We start from the raw sequence: 17,381 nt of genomic DNA on the forward strand, positions 1-17,381 counted from the left end.
AACACTTCCTGTTGACTATTGAACATTTTTGCTCATCCATGTTAATAGGGAGGTGGTTCTCCCACTAAACAAGCAGACATTGGCTGACAGCTAGGCAGATTTGCTTTGCCGAAAGGCATGTTGAGTTAATTTATAAACCCTGGGGAGGTTCAATGATATTGCAACACAACAGTTTCAACATTTTGATCTGTGTCAGATCCCATCAAGAATGGTATGAAAGATGAAGGAGGAGCTTCAGCTGTTGGCACCGGAGTGTGGGGGTGAGGGGGTAGAACGTTACTTAATAATACAGCTGGAGTAGAATGTCGGGGTAACAATGAGCAGTATTTTTCTTCTATAGTTCATATTCAGTTTGGGATTTAGTTGCACTTTAACTATTGTCACTGGTTCCTAAATTTTAGCTAAATGTGTCAATGGTTTATGATTAAATGCACACACGTGATGTGGTAGGTCATAGCAGGTAACCAATTGTTATAAGCAATTTTTATCCTGATTCAAAATAATTTTAATACACATATACATAAAACCATTTAACAACAACATAAGGGAACATTCAGAGCCTAAGAGGGCTGCTAACAGAGGACAATAGCCTACAGTCAGATGGAGAACAACGTTACATACAAACACCTTAACTGTTGTCATGATAAGATGACTTTCACAGATAACTGTTTGTATTGCTTTCACTTGTATCTTAGGCTTGTATCATGTATTATGGAGTCAGCCAATAAGCGATTAAGAGCTGACAGAGTAAGGAGTTTTTCCCATTTAATAAGGTTTGTCTAATGTAGTGTAATATTGATAAGAATATGCAATAATACACTTTATTATCAGCTTCCTGGGCTAAACTAGTTCTCAATCTGGAATACATTCTAAAAGTGGTGAAGTTTGCCATGTTTAGAACCTCATCGCTATCTGAGATAACTGTTCTAATGGTTTTCTTCGCTTTGATAATGTAGCGGAGTCATATATTTATTTATTTCTCTGTACTGTTCTTACTATAGCACTCTGAACCGTGCAGAAAAGCTGCAATATTTAAAACCTGGCAGTTTGTTCCCTCTGAATGTGTCTCAGGCACCTTGTAAGAATATACAATGCCCACATCTTCCATATTGTGTGTTGTTACATTGTTACACGGCTCTGGGGAATGTTCTTATTGGATTTTCAGTCCCTGTGGAAAGGGAGGAATGCCAGATGTAAGATGTAATGCTCTGGGTCAGCACATAAACACATTTTCTATAACTTAAATTAGGTAGTTCAGCAATGTACATCTCCTAAATCTCAGCTTCGGTCCTGAAAGATGACAGAAAAGAGAGAGACATGTGTTGAATCTTTAATTACATACAAGATGCAAATTACAATAGGCTCCTTTTGTACATCATAGTTAATGATATAAAGAAGAAGAACGTAAAAAATGGATTGATAGTGTTTTTTCATTCTTTGGCAACGTTATGGGACTAAATCCATTTGCAGAAGTTAAAATGCAACCTGTGTAAGATTTGTCCCTCTACGAGTGTGCGTTCACTTGCACATATAGAGTCTGGTCAGGAGTGTTTTCACGTGTAAGTTCTGTACAGTAACGTGTCAAAGTCGAATGCTTATTTATTTAACTGTTATTCTTTTGCTTTTGCTAGTAAATCGCTTAGTGCTTTGGAACCACACAAATTGCATAGTCAATGATTATTGGTAAACAATAAAAAAACTTTAATAAACGGCTTGGAGGTTCGCATGTCATTTAACTTACATGGATCTTTAAGAAAGAAAAAAAAGCCCATAAGTTTGCAGACACATATCTGCGTCTACGGAATAGTCACATTTTTTATGTTAACTCTAAACCAAGTCCTATTTGAGATTTAGATAGTTCTAGCTACTAAACGCAGAATCCAAACTGATGTAATGTGGAAGGACTTAGTCTGACATCCACAAATCTAAATGTAATAGTTATGTATGGGCAAAGATTCAGCTGCACTCTTGTGTTTCACATCTGTACTTAAAAGTATCTTAAGGTATACGTGTTGCCTTGTATCCATGGTTAGACATAGTTCTATAGGCATCAATCATCATCAATATCAGCTCCAACACTTGCACTCAGTTGGTGCAAAATTCACCTCTTGTACTGAACATATTTGAAGATCTGTGTAAGAGGAAAAGATACGCTCAACTCTAAATATTGATGTTGTTGTGTGCATTTGCAGTGTGGCAATTCTACACCAAAACTCATCCATACATTGCACAAATGCACTTACATGCACCTCTAAATCGGACCCTATATGTCAACATGTTATCTATCTCAGCACAACTGTTGCTCTCTGTTATCAATCAATTCATATTCATAGTGACACTATGTTATGTCTTTCAATAGTATGAAGCCTACCAACCAGATCTGAAGCCAAGTACACACAGGTCTGAATATAAGGCAACCTGATTTAAATTTAATGGGCTTTTAACCATAGTTACCTGTTCCGGGTGCATAAATGAAGCTCAAACGCGAAACGACCCTTTATACTGAGCAATTATCCACATTGTGTAATTTCAGCAATAAATAATAGCATCACTGGGAAAGACCACATTACGGACAGTGATGTCCAATAAATAAACCATAATCTTTATATACCAGGAAAATAAAGTTAAGCATAATATTAAATCAACTAAGAACTTAGAAAAGGAACAAGACTTGGTTGATCATATTCCTACATCAAAATCAGTAATTGTTTGTGTGGTATCCAAACAATATATACCCTGTTTTTTCATCAGATTTTGATTTTTCTTAAAACACTATTATTATTCTTAAACCTCCTGACACTGCAAACATTTTTACGTAAAAAGGGCAAATATGTTTTTTTCAATTGAAGTAGCAAGAAAGTAACCTAACAGCAAAGTGTGTACTGTTTTATATACACTGCCTTTAAGCACTTTGTAGTTCTTGCTTTGGCATCAATCCACCTTTCAAAAACCGCAAGGATTCTACACATAGTTTTCTAAAAAAAAATCTGCACTGGGAAATGATAAAGCAAAATTGTTTGCTAGTTTGCACTGTCTTGAATGAAACTCATAAAATGTGTAGGAATAATATGGGTAGCCCAACAAGGCATACCATTTTAAAAACTAGACTAACTATCACATCAAATGAGTGTACATCTGAGTTTATTAAAAGCCAGGATATGGGAAATGTGGGTATTATAATGCCACCCTCTCTGGACTTCTTAACACTTTTAGTAGTGTAGGGTATTGCTGTTTGAAAATCAACAATAAATAACTACTAAAAGGGCACATTTTTGAAAATATTGGACTTCCCTCTTTCAAACACAGGTGTCCTTTAGTCTCCAGGTGCCAGGATCAGCTAGATCTGTGACTTGCAAAACACCACCCTCATTCTGGGCTCCTTAATGTTTCTATAGTCTAGAGAGTTATAGTCTGGTGATCTCAAAGAAAAACTATGAAGGGGCCATATCATTTTAAAGAGGGGACTCTCCTCTTTCAAATAAGAGATCCCCAGTTGTTTTTGAATCCATAATAGGAACAATCTGAGTCCTCCTTCTTAACCCCTGGACTTCTAATTATTTTTGAAGTGTAAGGTAATATTGTCTGGTGATCTCCAGACAAAAACTAATAAGTGGACAATTCATTTGAAAGAGGGGGCACCCTTCTACCAAATGAAGGTCCCCTAGAGTTTCTAGGTGCCAGGATGATAAAGATAGAGCACATTTAGTGCTCTCTTCCCTTGACTTGGCTCTTCATTATTTTTCGGGTAGCAGTGGGTGAGGAGGTACAGCTTTATTATATCATCGTGATTATGTCATTATGCTCTTCCCCCTTGCCAATCTGCCACCAACAGGAAATAGAAGTAAGGGACATGTATTACTTTATTAATTTGTACTAACGACAAAACCAGTTAATAGGCGCATTGGGGCATATTTTGGGGAATTTTTGAATTGTGGTCAGGGCTTAATTTGTTTAAAATTGTTTCTTTTTACATTTTGCAAGATATTTGTATATGAAATAAACCTGGGTCATGGCTATGTAGGGAGTAAACCATATATATGAAGGCTTTATACTGATAAAGACTAGAATGCAGATTGTGTCTCTCATTATCTATAAGCTAAGTACATATGCTTGCTGAATTTAAGCATTCAGGGCTCAGGTCACAGTGCTAAGCAAACACACGTAGATCACATGATATATCACTACACAAGAGCATTTATCTGATTTTAATTAGTTTCCTTGTTGTGTCAATGCTGCTTGCTGTATTGTTTATCGTCCGGTTCTTGTAAAAATCCCTACAGAATTCTATGAGAACCGATGATGACCGTGATCCATCCCAAGCACACTTATGTAGCTTTATTTTAATGTCCTAAATAGGTCTCTACCAAGAGTTCTGAAGACTCTTTATTTGCAAATAATAAAAATAAAGTTAGATTTGTTGTTCGCAAAGTAAAGGGACACTAAACATATACTGAATTCCTTTAAAACAAACTTCCATATAGCATTGACAAGCTTTCATGTAAAGTTAAACTACAAAAAGAACTTAACGCCATTTGTGTACAAACAACTCGACAACTCTCAAATGCAGCTAACTATATTCTGTCCTGTTCGCAGGTAAAAGCTATAAAATAGCTTTCTTGTTAAGGGTGTTTTAAGAACTGGTCTAATAACCTCTGCATCAGAAAATGGCATAATGCTGTTTTTAAATCCTCAGTGAAATCTTTTATAGTTACAAGCCAACTGAAATCGTTTAAGGCTCATTAACAATGAAATTCAGCCAGTGAGACAAGAAAGTTAGAAACACTGGTACATTAACTTTTACAGCTATGGCCCAGCATACAACGCTCAGATGGCGACAACGGTCCTGTTCATGCAATTAATTCTGTGAAATTCTTATTACTATAAATTTGTAGAGAGCAATACTCCATTTAGATCAGCTATTGCAATGGTGTTGCAGACCGGCAGGAAATAAATTGGTAAACTACGAATAAACCATCATCATCATCATCATCATTTATTTATATAGCGCCACTAATTCCGCAGCGCTGTACAGAGAACTCATTCACATCAGTCCCTGCCCCGTTCAACCAATTCAACCAATTAAAAAATGCAGATCATCGTAAGTTAAATAATATTTGATAACAATACAATAAATCAGTAGATTTACAAAACAACCAATATACAACTATGTGAAATTTAGTGCATTCATTAGTTATTTTCATATGCTGTATGTAATTGTTACTCAATTTTGTCTGTCATTTTCAAAGGAAATTACTAAGAAATTAAGTTTTCAATCTCTAGAAGACAAAGTGATTTATCTAAAGTCTTAAGAATCAAACCAGGGTCTCCAGCCAGTCTTAATTACAGTCAGTAGCCATACATCTAGTTCACTCTTGATTAATTATATATGGAGCCATATCTTCTTACCCATGTTGCTAGATTTGCTGAACGGTTGGGCCTGTCCGTTGTAAAGCTTGGAATCCGGAAAACATTTTGCTGAACCAATGATGGTTTGTCCGATCAATTGAATCATCCACTGAATTATCAGGTTATTGAGACAGAGAGAAGAGTTCATGTTTTTTTGCTGCTTTAAGGATAAGCCACAATAATGCACCAACAACACTGACAACTGCATATTCTTTTTCACTTACTGCACTCAACAGTTTGCTAAAGTTCAAGTCAATTTTGACACAGAGACCTCACCTGCCTGCAATCTTTATAAGGCCCTCACTCCTCCCGGTCCTTGCAAAAGCAATATTAGAAATTTGATTTATTTCTGCAACTACTTGAAAAATCTTATTTTATTTGCCTGTTTATTAAGTTCTGTTTCAAACCTCACAATTTTACCTTCTCCAACCCATCGACTTCAACTTTGTCACTCATGACCCATTCTCTCAGGAATTAGCGGCTTTGTCAGACATGGGGGTAAATGTATCAAGCCGAGAGTTTTCCGGCGGGTTTGAAAAGTGGAGATGTTGCCTATAGCAACCAATCAGATTCTAACTTTCATTTTGTAGAATGCACTAAATAAATGATAACTAGAATCTGATTGGTTTTTCAAACCCGCCGGAAAACTCTCAGCTTGATACATTTACCCCATGGTGTGTCTCTGATAGCTAGCCCAAATAAGTGGTTGCTAAATAAAGTATAGACAAAAGCTTGAAAAAGCCTATATCTCCCATATTTCCCATATTTATTGCTTCACCTGTCGAAAAATTATGATGCTGATTCCAAAGTTCCGTAAATGCAAAGTGAGTCAAAGAGAATTTATTTATTGTAGATGAGCATCTACTAAACCTGATATTTTGTCTCAATAACCCTTCAATCCAAATGAGTAAAATCACGGCAGCATGTGCATTGCTGTTTTGTTAGACTGCTCTATTTGTGATGGCAAAACTGACTTGAAATATAATATATTGTATGGCCAATAAATACCAAGAAAATATTTAGTTTTCTATTAAAATGCAATTCCCAGAATTCAGACTCTTAAGGAAGGTTAAAAAAGTGAAGAGAAAAATTAAACAAAATTGCACCTATACTTCAGATAACTGCAGTACTTAGTTGGCATTTCACTTTGGATCACAAAGAGTTTTAACTTTTAGACATCATCTATATATAAGGTATGTCTCTTTTACATTCTTGTTTCAAACAGTATTAGCTAAGGCGACAAATTTAAAAATTAAGAATCATTAATCGCGCCTTGCAGATAAAACCATTACGACTGTGATTCTCTTGGGAGATCAAGTAAGTAAAATGTTCCATTCCACATAGCAGATCCTCAGTTAGGACACAGCTAAATGGCTTTTTGTGCAGTTCACCAATAAATTATGGGCCATTAATCAGGATGCTCAAATACAAATGCCAAAACGAACAGGTTAAATGGCTCTACCTTACAAATCCTTTACTCTCATCCATAGAATCATAATTACACATCAAAAATTCAATATTAGGCCTTCACAGAAGGGATTGGAAATCTATCTATAGTTCACTGAGAAAACAAGAAATTAATCAAGATGTTCATTTTTTGGAGAAAGACAAATTAAATGTGAAAATTCCCTTAAGCAAACAAATAAAATTGACTTACGAGGAGCAAAATAATAATATAGTAACTTTATTTTAACACAATCTTTAACACTATATCTTTTAGGTTTTATCACTTTGTTTAAATAATGGGAATTATTTTTTAAAGTATTGTCTTATAATACCTTTCTCTAGTTAGGCAACCAGTAACTCTCCAGCAATTACAACAACCAGGATGATTTTAAAGTATAGCACAATGGTTTTAAAATATAGTCTTGTAATATTTTTTATCTACTTAAATAACCAAAAACTCCCCAGATATTGTAACTGGGAGCATTAAGTGCTAGTCCCTTTGCTAGAAGGTTTTAAAGTCTAGTCTTATAATGCCATTATCTATTATTTTATTATTATTATTAATTTTTATTAATAGGGCGCCACAAAGTATCCGTAGCGCCGTACAAGGACAAACAATGGCACAGTACAAGGTGAAACAGCACAGTACAAGTAACAGTGCGCACTATAACTCTGGGGGCTCAGGCACAGCAAGAAAGAGAGGGAGGGAGGGGAAAAGTGAGTACAGGCAGGTAACTATGGCCCAAGAGGGTGGGCACGGATGACAGGTTGAGAGTCACTGAGGGGAGCGGAGAGAAGCGAGAGGAGACAGAGGGCAGAGGGACTGAGAGGAGGTGAGCTGAGTAGCTGGAGAGCGCAGTTAAAAGTGATGGAAACAGAAGGTAGGAGAGCCCTGCTCAAAGGAGCGAACAATCTAAAGGGAGGGGAAGACAGACAGACACATGGATGAGACGGAGAGTTGGAAGGAAGGGGGAGAAGGGAAGAAGGGATGAGAAAGAGAGGTAGCCGACTGGTGGGAGTTTAGGCATGAGACTGGAAGGCTTTAAGGAAAAGGTGGGTTTTTAATGTTCGTTTGAAAGAGGACAGATTAAGGGAAGTTCTGATGGAGCGGGGGAGCTTGTTCCAATGGAGGGGAGCGGCGCGGGAGAAGTCTTGGATACGTGCGTGAGAGGAGGTAATCAGAGGGGAAGAGAGGCGACGATCGTTGGACGATCGCAGTGAGCGGGAGGGAGTGTGAATAGAGATAAGGTTAGAGATGTAGGGAGCAGTGGAGTTGGCGAGGGCCTTGTAAGTCAGAGTGAGGAGCTTGAAAAGGATTCTGTAGGGGAAGGGGAGCCAGTGAAGGGCTTGGTAGAGTGGGGATACAGAGGTGGAACGGCGGGAGAGGAAAATAAGCCTAGCAGCGGCATTAAGTACAGATCTAAGGGGAGCAAGATGAGAGAGAGGGAGGCCGATAAGGAGAAGGTTGCAGTAGTCCAAGCAGGATATAATCAGAGAGTGGACGAGAGATTTGGTGGCATCCTGGGAGAGGAAGGGCCGAATGCGGGCAATGTTGCGAAGCTGGAAACAGCAGGATTTGGCTCACTACTTCTTCAGATATTGTAACTGCTAGCATTTTTTGGCCAGTCCTTTGCAAGAAAGTTTTAAAGTTTAGTCCTGTAAAGTCTTTTTCTACTCTCCAGCTGTTATAGGCTACAGGTACTTTGTCAGCCTGCTTGGATTTGAGACTTTATATGTTTCATGAGCCAAAATAGAGAGGGGCATTATGATGCTACACGTTAAATCCTGATTGTAAGATGCTGGCAAACAATACTGGATGTTGCAATAGCTGGAGTGTTACTAGTTATCCAAACAGGGATTTTCCCCTGAGCTGACCAGGCTGGGACTAGTATCACATTATGTGTATAGCTAATAATTATAAAACAAGCATGTGGTTAATATGCTACACATTTCTGAGATGGTCGCCTTCAAAAGGCACATGAAGAACCTGCTCGCTCTGCCTTCTGTGAGACTACTTTGTGGCAGTGAAAGTGTGTACCCTGCTAGTTGCAGCAGCTGCTCATTCATTATTTACTGGACTGAGAAACTGTGCTTCCTATTCCTCCTATTTAGAGCAATTAAAGTTGCTAACATTATTTTACATTGCAGGTTTCCCCGTTATAATGTGACCAGCATAACCTGACATAACCTGGTGCTGGTAGATGCATGTACCTGCATTTAGCAGCAACAAGAGCAGGTTATTCCATGAGGGGTGGGTCAGTGAGCTTTATTAATTAAATTATTGGCCAACACTGCAAAGCTGCGAACTGTGCAAATAATGTGTCTGCGTCATGCAATGACACATGTGTACATCTATAAATTCCTCCTTTTTAACTAAACTCAAATAGAATTATCAATCCTGCAGTTGTAATGCACCATGTAAAATATATTTGCAGTTTCTGTGTTTATAAAATTGTAACTGTTATGTTCTTAGAATGTAAAGCTATGTTATGTGTCACGAACGCGCTCCCAGCTGCCGTGACTTTGGGGTGTTTGCTGTATGAGGTCACAAACGATTTCAGCCTGCAGTCTCTCTCACCTATCACACAGGTTCTAGACCTACGGAATCGCCCCCAAACACAGCGCCCTCACACCCCCAGACACTTCAGGTACAGCCACCACCTATTGGGTACAGGCAATACTACCCCAATATACTGTCCCACACTGGCACACAGGCCTCTAGTTCCACAAACTAGCAAGACTCGCACCAGCACACACAGGGTTAACTCTTTACACCTTCAGACTGTTACACAAATGTAAATACAAGCACACACAGCTTGTTAATTAAATGTATCAACAAATCACACACTGGCATTCCAATGGTTAACCTGGTCGAGCGATCTCTTCTAAAAAGGCTATGGATTCTTTAAAGTATCAAGGACGCAACTTATTAAATTTTAGATTTAATATACAAAAGGTACAGGGCATACAGATAACAAAAATAATGAATAAACAAATAATAAATTCGACATAACAAGCAAACAGTTTAAAATAAAAGAGATAACGTACAGAGCATTACTTACAAATAATAATCTGTATGCCTGGGGCAGGCAGAAATGATGGACAGTCCTTCAATTAGATTGATCCCCAAAAGTCTGACAGTTTGTTCCCTCAGAACATAGATTTTTAAGCAACCTCAAATGGGACGGCATTCACAGGGGCAGGGTTAATGCTAATCGGGGGTTGTGTCCTGGGACACTTTTTCAAACCAAATTTACCTGTTGCCTGATTTATTAACCAATTCTACAATGTGATATATTTGTCCTGGACAGCGTTACATCGATCCAATTTTATCATTAACAAATCCCCTATGACTTTGTCCATCTTTTCATATCAAACATGCCTAAGTACAGGGCATTAGCAGAGCTTCCACTCCTTTTCTTCATTTCTCTGTGGGGCAGAATTCTTAATTTAACATATGAGCTGCCCTTCATCATGCTATTGAGAAATATGTGGTTGATCACTACTTTTATTGATTTTAAGTGGCATATTTTAAAACTGAATTCTTTTTGTCTATACAGTATTACATATAGGCTATGTTAGCACCTGGCCTCATTGAGCCAGACCACATGCTTAGCGGTACCTACAAGTCTATTCAAGTGTCACAAGCAAACAGTGTGATGTCCTGGAAGCTGCTAAAAGTGGCAGGCTTATCTCCTCACACTGGGATGTAAAAAACCTCCAAACACAATTACATCAGACTCTGCGTCTTTAACTGTTACACTAACTTATCAATGGATTCATTTTATACAACCTATTTACACTGCAGTTATGATATATTCCTTGTAAATATCTGCAAGCGCTCTAATTTACACCTAGGGGTTAGTGTGTGTTTATACTACCTATTGAAAGGAAGTAAATTAGCTAGGGAAATACATGATCAAATACAATGGATGTCTGTGATCTGCATATCTAAAGCTGGTCTCTGCACAAAGGGTTTACCTAACTCAATTACCTGTTCCTGGGCTCATTTGGTCACACCTTTATCTGAATTGAACATCAGGTTAATTTAGGTATTCATGCAAAGATTTATTTGGGTCCTGACATCCAATATTCTATTTCAGCATTTCAGATTTATGCTCTCATCCTGACATTATGTATTGCAACTTCCTGCATAAGGTTGCTTTCAAGGAAAGATATGTTTTCTGATTTTTAAAAAACATGTATCATATGCAGTATGTTGCAGGAAACCATGATCATTGTGCAGGAGACCATGAGCCTCTGATAAGCAATTGGATAACAAGACCACCTCTTTGATTGTAGCATGTGTTAAACTTTTTTGCGTTTATGTCACTGGACCACAGTAGCTGTGGTGGCAGGAATATCACAGATTGCTTTTAGTCATGTATTGAAGCATACGTGGAATAGAATGAGAGTTAACAGCAAGGAGGCTGTCCGATTTTTCATTGTACACAAACTCTAGAGCACCGCACCTTACCGATTTGGTATGTTGGAACCGTGTTGCCTTAGTAAACGCTCCCTTGACGGGCCAACGAGCAAAATTGGACTTTTCAAAATCTACATAGGATCGTGGTAACTGCATGCAATTTAATCCGTCGGGACCGGGTATCCATAGTGACGGTCTTTTGGTACGGGATGTCGAACGGAATTGGACTTACTGAAACTTACATGTAAGTAACGGATTGTTTCAGTATTTTGTTTGTTGATCGGAAGGCTTATGGTGTGGTTTTTTTTACTTACATGGAACGGGAGTGATATCGAAAATGTTTGAATATATGAAGTAATTCATAAGAAGATACGGAACACAGCAGAACCCAGTTGGGGACTATTTAACATCTTGGACTTTGTTGTTGTGCATATGTGATTAATATACAAGTTTTCAAGTGAAAGTGGTTATATTATAGGTAGTGTATTAAGAGTTGGCTGAGCGCTGCAGTTCTTTACAAAAGTGTTTTTTAGGAGGGTGGGATCTCCTTCTATAGCTGCACGCCAATTCATTTATATGTGGATAGAGTTAGTGCGCAGAGGTCAGAATTTGATATGTATTGAAGCAAGTCTTATGTACATTCCTGCTGTGCATCAAGGGATATATTACTTTGCCATTGGTTGAGGACTCCCTTTAGCAAATAATACAACAATTTAACACTATTTTTAAAATTTTCTGCCTGTCATAGGGGCAGTTGATGCTGCATTTATAGCCTTCGTACTACCTGTGTGGCAAGAGATTAAATTTAGAAACAGTAAAGAGTTTCACTGTATAAATGTATGCATCTGTCCTCAACCGAAGCCTGGTTACCGCCTTTTGGATGAATACACAGACTATTTCTTTATGAGGCATTCAGATATGTGGCAAAAATAATCTGAGATGCAATATAAGCATGAGTGTTATTAAGTACGTGTCTAATGTAAAACTGCGCCTAATAATCTGTATCAATATTGAACATGTTGTAAGTGTTTTGAAGTATATTATATATGTATAATTGAAGTATGTTATTTGTGCTAAATAAGACCTGTAAGTATATAGAGCCCCATTGCTGCAACATAGCTCCATGAGATCAAAGCTTTCCATTATGACAATGATGTTTAATTAGGAGAGGTGATGAAGTTAACAAATAATTCAAGACAACCAATGTCATCTGTAGTACCGGCACACTTCAACAAGAAATATTATACAAATAAAATAAGCTGTAATCAGTTTTCCTCCTACGGCCTTACATATTATGGCCAGGTTAAAATATTACACCTCATGCACCATTTTTGTGTGAATCTTAACGCTGCTGAATAGAGAGAGTGTAAATTTACATTTTTAGGATACAAAAACACAGTAGAAATTTCTATAAATAAGTTTCTTCTTATTGCAGGAGACAGTACATACTCTCCGCGGCCATTGGTGCAAAAGGCAAAAAATCACCAAACGGATCAGCTAATGCCTCCACTGGTTGTAGTACAAAACAAACCTTGGGACTGTTCATAGGCCATTATCTTTGACTTGACTGTTCTGCACAAAATACTGACTATTTGTGCTATTTTATGTTATTCTTTATCTGATTAAGAGTTAACACTATACAAAGGAGGCCAGACATTTCCACCACTGAAACATAATGTTTATATTGAATTCATGTCTTTTTGATGCCCAGAATATACATTATAAGATTTCTTTTAGAAAAATATTTATGGAAATGCCAAATGTATGAACATACATTTCTTAATGTTATCTAAGCTTTAATTTTAAAACACAATCAAATAAAGTTATTATTTTGCCTTTTTTCATTTTCTCACCAAGCCCTTCAGATTGAGGATGCACCTGGCTACAGGTCAACTTAGTGGTAGTGGTTGCTGGAGCAGAGATAGCTGACCATGTTTCTCATCCCTATGGCTAAGTTGGTGCTGTATTGTTAACTAACTTTCTGCAAATTCAAGCCAGCGTTTATTGCTATTTTTTAATTGTGTTAGCAAGGTGTACTCTTAGTGAGTGAGGTGCAGCAAATATTTCTGGTTCATCCACAGGAGGAGATGAAGACGCAAGCTCCGGAGTTTAACCCATCTATTCTCCTGGTTTTTTCGCCTCTCTCTTTTCCTAGTTTTTGTTCCACATTTATGAAAATGTCAATTCTGAACACTAACAGGGTGAAGAAGAGGACTTTAAGGTTTATGTGGCCTTTTTATTGGAATTTGGCATTGCAGAAAATTGACTGGATTATACATACAAAATAGGATAATACACAGTGTGTTCCATAATTCACTATATACATATTTCTGCAATCTGTTCATTTATCTATCTATTATCATCATCATCATCACCATTTATATGGCACCACTAATTCTGCAGCGCTGTACAGAGAACTCACTCCAATTGGAGCTTACAATCTAAATTCCCTAACACACACACACACACACACACACACACAGACAGAGAGACTAGGGTCAATTTGTTAGCAGTCAATTAACCTACCAGTATGTTTTTGGAGTGTGGGAGGAAACCGGAGCTCCCGGAGGAAACCCAGGCAAACACGGGGAGAACATACAAACTCCACACAGATAAGGCCATGGTCGGGAATTGAACTCATGACTCCAGTGCTGAGAGGCAGAAGTGCTAACCACTTAGGCACCGTGCTAATATATCTATCTATATATATATATATATATATATATATATATATATATATATATATATATATATATATTTAAAAAGTGTAGTCTGTGCTCTATTTTGTGATGGATCAAAGACCAATCAATGCAGCTCTTTACACTGAAATGGCACCAAAATGTTATGTAAAGCCTGTGAGGATGTAAATCTATTTGTATATTTTAAAGAACTATATCAATATGAAAATCAATAAATGGTTAAGAGGTTGCGCATACATGCAAATTTGTTTAATTGCATAAGTGTTTTTTATTAGAGATAAAGGAGCTATTCATTAATTTTGTGGGTTTCTATAAACACTGAGCGGCCAGCAAATCCTGTTCTGCTTTAGAGAGACAAAAATGAATTCAGAACACGATTGTTAATTACAATTGTTTCAGCAACAATGTCTAAGAAAAACAGGGACATTTTTGAAAAATTATTTGCTGAAAGATGAACTCCTGGCCCGGAATTGTGAATCATTCTGCAAACTGAACTGCGAGAGGTTGACTCACCGCAAATCATAATACAGAAAAGGGAGTCTTTTGATAGTCATTTTAGATTTTTCTCCCAAGCTACAGAGGCACGCTCCAACTCTCTTTCAAACAGCTTCAAAACCTTTATTCCATTCAGAGTAAAATAAAATAAAGTGGAAGCAAATGACAAAAAGAATTGAAACTGTATATTTCTCGTATATAGTTTTAGTAGGAGTTTCATTTCTATTTGTTCATGTTCAATTTTTTGACAAACTTCATAACAGCAATCACAGGTTTTATGCAGACCGACAATTTAGTATCAAATGTAGTTATAGTATAAATGAAATACGCTTGCTGAAAAAGCCACAATAGCATAAAAAAGAAAGCACAAACCCTTACTGATAGAAAACAATAATGTTAAACAAATGTCGTATAACCCCAGTGTTTTGCTAATTGTACTTTGTGTAGCACAGAAAACAGATTAAACCTAACAAATATTAACAATTCTAAAGTAATTTAGCACAATTCAAGCTATTAAATCAAAGAAATGGTTATATCCTGGGAAAACAAAGACAAAAATGTAAACACTACACCGAGAGTTTAATTTTAACTAATTCCCCTAAGAAGTTTTCAGGACTCCATAATAGAAACAGAATAGAGGGTACATCTTGTCTGCTGAGTAACTTAAGCAATAAATGTGTATTGACAGCTGAATTTCATTAAATTTTGCGTTCACATTTTGCATTATGGCAACCACTGTTACACAACCAATGGGATTCAAGCGAGGGATTTAGCAAACAATTTATATATGTATCTGTGGAAATAAAACAGCTACTGGGGCCTTCATATTAAATTAAAAATCATGACCCTGTGGAGTTTTACCAGTAGTTATTGTAGAACAGGTGTCAGATTTATTTAACCACTTAATGACCGGAGGGTTTAAACCTTTTAATGACCAGATCAATATTCTCCTTTTCACAATACATTGGTTTCCAAAGGAATCATTTATATAAATTGTGTAGTCTTCCCAGACATGTTTTATAGGGAGGTTGGGGCATTATTGATGATCACATTTGGAGTATTCTTTTAACATTATAAGTCTTATCAAGGGAAAATGATAAAAATAAGCTAACTAACCCTTTTCTATGTTGATCTCACATTGCTATGCTCATGCAATAAGTGTAATTTTGAAAATTGACCCAACATTTAATCTGCAAGTTTTCTGTACTATATTATTATCAAATATATGTACATTACTCAAACCAAAGATATTGACAGTATATCGCTACTATACAAAACATGGCAACAATCACATTCCTAAGAGCTCAGGATGAGTCTAATGGTGATAGTGTCACAACAATAAAAATTGGTATATTTGAGGAAAGCACATTTGGGAGTTTTGGGCCATATTCATACAATGGACCCGATTAAGAGAAGCATTTAATTGCATTTGCCCCCCATAAAAATGATGGAAAATTGATGAAAATTGCTGCATTCTGCATTTGTTCAACGTGCATCTTTATTTAATGTTACACATGGATTTCACTTGCAGCCCTGCTGCTTGGAGAGGCAGATCAGGGGCATTAATGTGCAGTACTATAAGTGCATGCAGGTTGAAGATAAGTGCACCCCTTTAAGATGCACCTTTATTTTGAGTTACACAGATCTTGAATACAATAGCTACAAGACATACATTTTTAGCACCTGCATAAGCTAGGTGAAGGTTTTTGAGTTATTGATGATGATGATTGTTGCATTTCCCCCCCGTCAAACGTTGCATGTATCTTAAGCTGTTTCTAGACAATCTGCTCTATGATAGATCTACCAAAAATGCAGAATGCTCTAAGAAACAGGGAAGTGACTAATAGGGGTAGTTTCCTTATCTTCAGGATCCAATAAAGTACTTTATATGTCTCCCTTGCAATTCATCAACTTTACATTACTTGTAATAATTAAATTATAGCTAAAATGTCAGCTAGCATTAGATAGTTGCTATAGTTGAGCTATTCCTGCTGAGGTGTAAGGGGTGACATTGTCTTCACCAATCTAGGCTGTCTCTGATGAGGTCACAATTAGAATTAGGCCATTAAATGTGGCACATTTTTTAATTCGTGGATTTACAATTCAAGGATGAATGCTAAATATGCTCCAAACCCTTAAGTCCATAGAAGAATCTTGCATGTGTGTATGTGTAAAGTTGAATCTACAAACGTGGTATAATCATTTTTTGTTATTTTGAAAATGTGTCACTGTCTTCTTGTCTACAAAGTGATTCTTCCTACTTTGGAGAATTGTCATATAGCTCTGACTGGTGTGAAGACGCATTAGTGTCTTTTGCAAGTTGAGTGTACAAATGGGCAATACGATCTCAACTAATGCTTTTGACAACACACTGGATAGTGTAAAAAAATAAACACTTTTTTCTTTACTTTATTTGTGGACAAGTGAGTATGTCCCGGATCAATTTATATCTGTGACTGCTAAATTGGTGATTCTAGATTGTCCAAAACAATGTCAAACCGCAGGATCTTCATCAACAACAAGGATCCTCACCACCATAAAATCATAGTCATCATTATCATTGATGTGTTGCACATCAGTATCGGCTTTAATGCCTATAGAAAAAGTGACGCATTGACATGACACCTTACATTATGTACATACAGCTAATGATATCAAAGTATACATAGATACTGAAGTTGGATGTCTTTCATGCAATTAAAGATTTGAAATGTTGCATCTAACAACTAAACTCAAGGCAAATGCCTTAACATCCCATGCTTAACTAGTGTGCTTAACATAATTGTGCAGATATTCTCATTCACTAGTAAAGACAATGAAAGCAAATGATCAAAGTAAAAAAAAGGTCTGTGCCCATTTTAGCGGATCACATTGAACAAATAATGCTCTGACCACATTGCAAAGAGTGA

This window comes from Mixophyes fleayi, chromosome 9, assembly GCF_038048845.1.
Source record: "Mixophyes fleayi isolate aMixFle1 chromosome 9, aMixFle1.hap1, whole genome shotgun sequence".
NCBI lineage: Eukaryota > Metazoa > Chordata > Amphibia > Anura > Limnodynastidae > Mixophyes > Mixophyes fleayi.